Raw genomic sequence first — 7,167 nt, 5'->3', positions numbered from 1 at the left:
CGTGATGGTAAGTCTGAAAAGTGTCACCTAAAAGCATTAGATGTCATCTGTGAGCCTTAAGTAATGTCATACAGGAAAGGAACAAGATGCCCTTTGATTCTATTCCTCACCCACTTAGCAAGAGGCAAGAAAGAAGCAAAATGAGACAACACTAGCCAGCCAGAATTTGAACTAAAGCAATTTACTGCCTCTTTATACCTCTAGGTAAACAGGTGCATTGCACACATTCAGTCCACATGGGGAATGCTATATGAGATGCGTTTCCCTGCCCACATAGGATTTGAGTCAGCAGAGCTGCATAATAAGTGCTGTGGAGTAATCATGGTGCAAATCTGTGCTTCTCTCTTTTTAAAATAAATGTGACCACGGTAATAAAGACGTCACAGGAGGAATGGAATTAAAAAAATAAGCTTCATTTTACCAAACTTCAAGGAAAAAAAAGTTAGGCCTTCAGTCTAGATTCAGTTGGAGGAGGTAAGCATTTCTGGAGAATGACTCATCCTCATAAAATAACTTTCTTGGATAGAAGGGACGATTCACCACCTGAAGGTACCTGGAGAGCATATGGGGGTAGCTTAGATTAGATGCTTAGCTTATTGGAGCTGAAAGTTAGGTAAAATGAATATTGTAACTAGCTATTTTTCAGAATCTAGAAGACACTGCAACAGAAGATGTAGGCCAGAAAAAGCAGAAATGAAGTTGACTCACGTTGCCAGAGTTTTATGGCTTTTTAAAAGCTGACAGTAGTTATAGTTTATTTTTTACAGAATTCAAAGCAAATGCCATTAAAAGACAGGTACCAAGCAGGTACGTGCAGAAACAAAGTACAATTTTACTGTTACTTTTGTTTCTTACATTACTATTACATCAGGGAAACACAAACAGGTTTTGATGTGTAGTTATTTTCGAGACACCATAATGGGTCCTGTTATTACATTTCAAATACAAACCTGTTAAAGCAATGTGCATTTCACTGTAAGACATAAAAAAACGCCACACAATCAAGCTGATCCATGACAGTGACATTAAGAACATTAAGAAACACGCAGCTTGTTTCCTTTAAAACCTGCCAGCTTATATTGACTGGAAACAAAGGAAATAAGCTCAGTTCACTGCCTGGTTAAATTAATGTTTCAGCATGGCAGACATGGAAAAATATCCTGTAGATTGCTGCAAGTGGGTGATGTTCCTCTGCTCCTAACACACACAAGAGCAGGAATGCCTTTTCTCTAAAATATCACAGGGTTTGATATAAAGAAATCGGAAATTATGGACTTTCATTCTCAAAATGAAGCTCTGTATGTATTATTGTATTACTTATTCTCCGAAGATATGTCATAGCAATATATGTCTTCAGTTATTCCTTCAGCTGGAAGAGGATTCAGCCTACAGAATGGGGTAGGAATGAAGGAACAGCCACTGAGTGACTACCACTCTCCTTGAGCTATGCTAGTCCTGCTGCTAAGGGAAGAAGAGCCTGGTAAAACAGCCCACACACTTGTTATTCCTAATATTCCTCTGCATGAATGGAATAAGAATAATCCCAAATTCTGTCAAACCTCCTCAAACGCAGTTAGGGAACAGTATGACATTCTCAGTAACCACATGTCCTGACAGGCATACTTGAAAGAAAAAAATCAGTGTAAGATGGAAGTGGAACTTCTAGAAAGTGTCCAGCATTGAGTAAGAAAGATGGTTAAGGGACTGGAGCATCTATCATATGAGGAAAGACTAAGCGAGTTGGGCCTGCTTAGCTTAGAGAAGAGAGAGGGGATCTGACCAATATGTATAAATATCTCAAGGGTGAATGTAGGGAGTAGGAAGCCAAGCTCTTATCAGTGGTGGCCAGCAACAGAACAAGGAGTAGTTAGTATAAATTAAAACACAAGAAGTTCCATCTGCATGTGAGGAAGAACTTCTTCACTGTGAGGGTGACAGAGCCCTGGAACAGACTGCGGAGTCACAGGTTGTAGAGTCTCCTTCTCTGGAGATCTTCCCAACCCGCCTGGATCTTCCAAAACCTGTGCCCTGTGCTCTGGGTGTTCCTACTGGAGCAGGGAGTTGGACTGGATGATCTCTAGACGTCCCTTCCAATCTCAACCGTTCTGTGATTCTGTGGAAATAGTTGAGGTCTTTTTCTGAAGGTCTAAGCATTTTTCTCCCCAGGCCTTAATAGTAATTCTGCACTTGCAGTGATTGCATTACCAGTATTTATCTAAAGGTCAGAAAGGCAATATAAAACAACATTTTATTATACACACACACACACATACACACTTGTTTTAAATTAAGTAAATCAAAGTGTTCCACTGCACTGAGCTCAGTAGGGTATCTTGCTGTTTAGGGCATGTATCATATGGAAGGTTATCATTAAATATCCTTGACCGGAACAAGTGAAATTAAAATACCATTTGCTTGGCATACTTCATTGGAAAAAAAAGGTAAAAATTTCATTCCCTAAGATTAGCCTGCTCAACAATATTACTGACAATAATAAACAATATTAGGACTAGAGGAAATGGCTTCAAACTGAAGCATCGGAAGTTCCACAGGAACTTAAGGAAGCATTTCTTCACTGTGAGGGTGACAAAGCACTGGAACAGGTTGCCCAGAGAGGTTGTGGAGTCTCCCTCTTTGGAGATCTTTAAAACCCGCTTGGATGCAGCCCTGTGCCACGTGCTCTAGGTGACCCTGCGTGAGCAGGGGGGTTGGACTAGATGACCTCTGAGGTCCCTTCCACCCTTGGGCAGTCTATGATTCTATGATTCTATGATTCTATGAAATGTGGAGAAGAAAAACAATGAAAAAGTAAACAATGCATTGTAAACACAAGGTCATGGGACTTGTTCACATTTTACATATGCATTTTTCCTCAGTCTTATAAAGTAATTCGGTAGATCAGCCAAAAATCGAAAGACTTGGTCCGTAGATGCTCGATGAACAACGAGATACGACACAATAAGGTATGATAATACTTAGCTGGCTAGAACGATTAGGAATGCATCACCTACCACTTTGAAATAACTCTGGAGTGTTGCAAACCAGGTCATATGTAAATGGTACCACCTTGCTTAGGCCAACAACTCAAACAACAGAATCACAGAACCACAGAATGGTTGAGGTTGGAAGGGATCTCTGGAGATCATCTAGTCCAACCCCCCTGCTCAAGCATGGACACCTAGAGCATGTGGCACAGAGTGGCATCCAGGCAGGTTTTGAAGACCTCCAGCTTTCTTGTTTGCCAAGAAGAACCATTCTGAAATGGTTCTGAAATGGAAAGCAGGAGGAGCCAGTACGTGAGTCTAATTTTATCCCATCAGCATTATTTTTCACATATGGCAAATGCAGTAAAAAATGTGCAGCAACACAGCCTTCCCTTTTCCACTCTGCATCAATTTTTGCAGACCATTACCAAATGACACTATTTATTAAATGGAGATATGTAGAGATAGGTATGTGAGTATTCATGGACAACAATGACAATGATCTAGATGTGCACATATATACTTACATAAATCTCTCCAAAAGGTTTACTCATCCAAACAGATTATTTAATTCTAGACAGGGGGAGAGTTTTACATCTTAAATATCAGTGCCCGAAAATTCCCAAACAAAGCAGACCCAGTTTTCAACAAAATATACAGTTCGTTTCTATTGTAGATAATCACAGAATCACAGAAAATTAGGAAACTAGATCATCTGGAACAAGAGTCAGAAACCATATAATTTCAATATAAGTTTTAAATGACAGTTTAATCTTTTTCTCCCTCAGAGATCTGTTCTGTACAAGTATGATATAGCCAAATAATGTAGGATTATATTGCAAAGGCTCTTGAGAATAAATATTTCGAAATGAATGGATATAGTGCATGTTTACAATTGCTATATTGTATTGCTATAATGAGATCAAAAATTGGCCCACTGTAATGAAGATGGTCCAGCCTTCAAAAGATGTGCAAAAAAGAGATCAAAACTAAAATAAAATTAATCTAAAATATTTCTAATTTTTTTCCTCAGGTAACATCTCTAGCATAAACAGATTGATTGAGGTCCTATGGAATGACCTAGCTTGGATAATTTAAAGATATAAATAAGTTAAGCATCTTTTCTAATTGTATTTGTAAGTCATCCTTCTTTAATATATATTAAGTTCTGTATTTAAATATATGATCTTAGAGAAAAGCTAGCTTTCAAATGCACTAGGATTCCTTAGCAGTAATAGAAAATTTTACACTATATATATTTTTTTAAAAAACCTTTTATTTCATGTAATGTTTCCCTCTATTTCAAGGACTGATAGGCAAGAATTCACTCTACTCAGTGGGAACTGCTAGAAACTCCAGCTTTTTTTTTGTTACATCAGTACTAGCAAGTGAAACAAGCCAGAGATTTATCTCTGAAACCGAATGACTCAGCACCTATTCATCCAGGTAAGATCTCCCCTAAGATATTAAGATATAATGCCTACATCCAAACCATTAATGAACCCTCTCACCCATGTCCATGAAAATGCTAACTGATGTGGACAAAATTAGCCATGCTAAGAACTTAACGGCACGGATAGCATAACAATGCTCAATCCAGATGTCTCCACCATGACCACGTTCTGCTCCATTTGATGGTGCTGACACAGCCTCCAAGACTGCAGTTCCACAACTGCCTCACTGCGGCCAGAACTCAACAACCTAGAGGTCTGAAGCTCTCAGTTAGCCCTCATGTAGGCTGCTGTGAGGCCAAGGATGCCAGGTTCTTCAGGGTCCCTGATACAAAGGTAAAAGTTTTCATGTCTTTGGAGCCTCATCTTAACTTGGACTTGACTGGCTTGGCAGAAAAGCTTCTAAAACCATGAAGGGATTTTGCAGGTCAAGACTTTAAGCCTCCTGATTCCTCTTTTTACATGGTGAGATGTCCCGAGGATGGTTTGTCTGGAGTTTGTCTAGGATTCAGGAACGGCTGAAATCCAGATATATGGGACCATTTTGTTGAAGAAATATTAAAGCAGTAGCCTCCTGCTTTTCTAAAGGAACTGCCTCTGCCTTCCGAGGGAATCTTGAAACTCCATCTTCTGAATCAAAATTAACACATCTTCCAAATGTTGGCATTTCCCCCAGAAAGAAAATCCATGTTTTGAAAAGCTCTACTTCTCAGCAGGTTCAGCCATCTAGCTCAACCCAATATGAGTTGCCTATCCACAATCCTAACTTTGCAACTCAGATTTTTCTTTGGATGTTTCCATCTTCAGTCTGTCACTCTATTGTGGACTTCTGCCCGCTCAGATTTATTTCAGAAATATAACCTGAAGATACCAAATTGTGCTTGAGAATAATATGAATTATTCCATCAGTAGTGCTCATCTGTGCCATATGCTCTAAGTGTCCCTGCTGGACCAGGGGAGTTGGACTAGATGATCTCTAGAGGTACCTTCCAACTTCACATATTTAGAACATTTTCCTTATTTCCAGACTACACCTACCTTACACACACCAAGATTAGTGAGCTAAATCATATGACACTGGTATTTTTACTACATTAATGGAGTTTATGGAAAGTATTGAACAAAAATTGAAATTATTTTCATGTAAGATTTATGACAGAAAAGTGGATCTCTTGAATACTTACTCAGTTTGAACACAAAAAAAGGAAAGGGGCAAGACCAAAACAATTTACTCAAGCATACCAAAGATCATTAAAAGTAATTGTTTTTCTTTTCTTTTCCCTCCTTATTTATCATTTGCATCTTGTGTTTAGTAAAACCATAGGATAAAAGTAAAATACAGATAGAATTTTCTTTATCCTAAAAAGGGTAAACATCCATTTTTAAACAAACAAGCTGTGCATAAAATTTTCTCATCTGACACAGAGCTGTATAAAATAGAACTAATATTGTAATAGTTTTGTGACATAAGAAAGTAGTCATGTACTTCATTTCACTCTATCCTCACAAATACAATAAGCATTCTTCATTTAATGACTAACATACATTATTTTTGATTGCTTTCCTCAGAAGAAGTGATTATGCTGGATCAATTTTTGTACTCTTTTTTTTCTTTTGAATGATCATAATATTGTATATGTACATTTAAGGAGAGGTTCAGTCTTGCCTTGTGTTCAGAGTGGAGGGTTTTTGCAGATCTTTAACTCCTTTGCCATTTTTTTCATTAGCCAAACAACAGCTTTTAAGGAAAAAGAATACTGAAAGCATGCCATGTGGGTGGTACTCATCATGGCCACTCTATCTGGGATAGTATTTCATCATTTTTGTCGCTGTGTTTTGTTTTACTTGTATAGACACTATATCTTCAGCCCCTCAAGAGGCACTCTGTAGATTCTGTTGCTTAGTAATAGTAACCTTCATGGAAATCAGCTTGAACTTCAAAAGAACAAAACATCTTTCATTAGTCACAGGTTTTAAGATAATGAATTCCTCTGAGAAAGTTGATTAGAAGAGCCAGTCTTCCAAAATCCACTACCACCAGCACTGGCCTAAAGTTCAATTTTAAAAGGTTAGTAATGCTCTTGAAAGGAATATTTCTTTGTACCCCTAAATTATATTTGAAATTCTTTCTACCAACATTCAGGCTCACCTTGACAATGGTATTATTAAAGACAAGTTTTATGTAAGTGAAATTGACCTCTCATTTAGAGTAAGGCCAGAATAAATTATTGCGATCATTTAGTCTGATCTCCAATATAATACTGGTCACAGGGATTAATTATTATCTTTGCAAAAGCATCTCTTAAAAAATTCAATCTCAAATTTAAAATGCTTTTTTAATTTTCTTTTTCTCTCGTGACCTTCTTTAGTTAAAAGAATTCTTGTCATGAGTTAAAAAAGGGGGTTTTAAGATCCAGAGAGCCACCAAAACCACTTCAGTTTATGAGTCATCTGTAGACTCTCATTCAAAGGGTCAGAGATTCACACTCACATTCTCTGCACTGAGCAAAGAAGGTCAGCTACATCTGAAGCCTTTTTTGGTTCATCCATGTGATAGCTAAAAAAGCCACGTAGAACTGTCAGATATGTTTTGCAGAAGGTTGTCCAAATTGCCACCCTCCTTGCTGTAGTTCAGAGATCTAACCCCTTATTGTACACAGGAGGCCTTTACTCATCTGAAATTTAAAATTTCAGATTCTTCCTGGACAACAATAGGTTGTCCTTTTCAGGTA

This window comes from Nothoprocta perdicaria, unplaced genomic scaffold (genome assembly GCF_003342845.1).
Source record: "Nothoprocta perdicaria isolate Ctin4 unplaced genomic scaffold, notPer1 scaffold_220, whole genome shotgun sequence".
Taxonomy (NCBI): Eukaryota; Metazoa; Chordata; class Aves; order Tinamiformes; family Tinamidae; genus Nothoprocta; species Nothoprocta perdicaria.
This window is presented reverse-complemented; position numbering follows the sequence as displayed.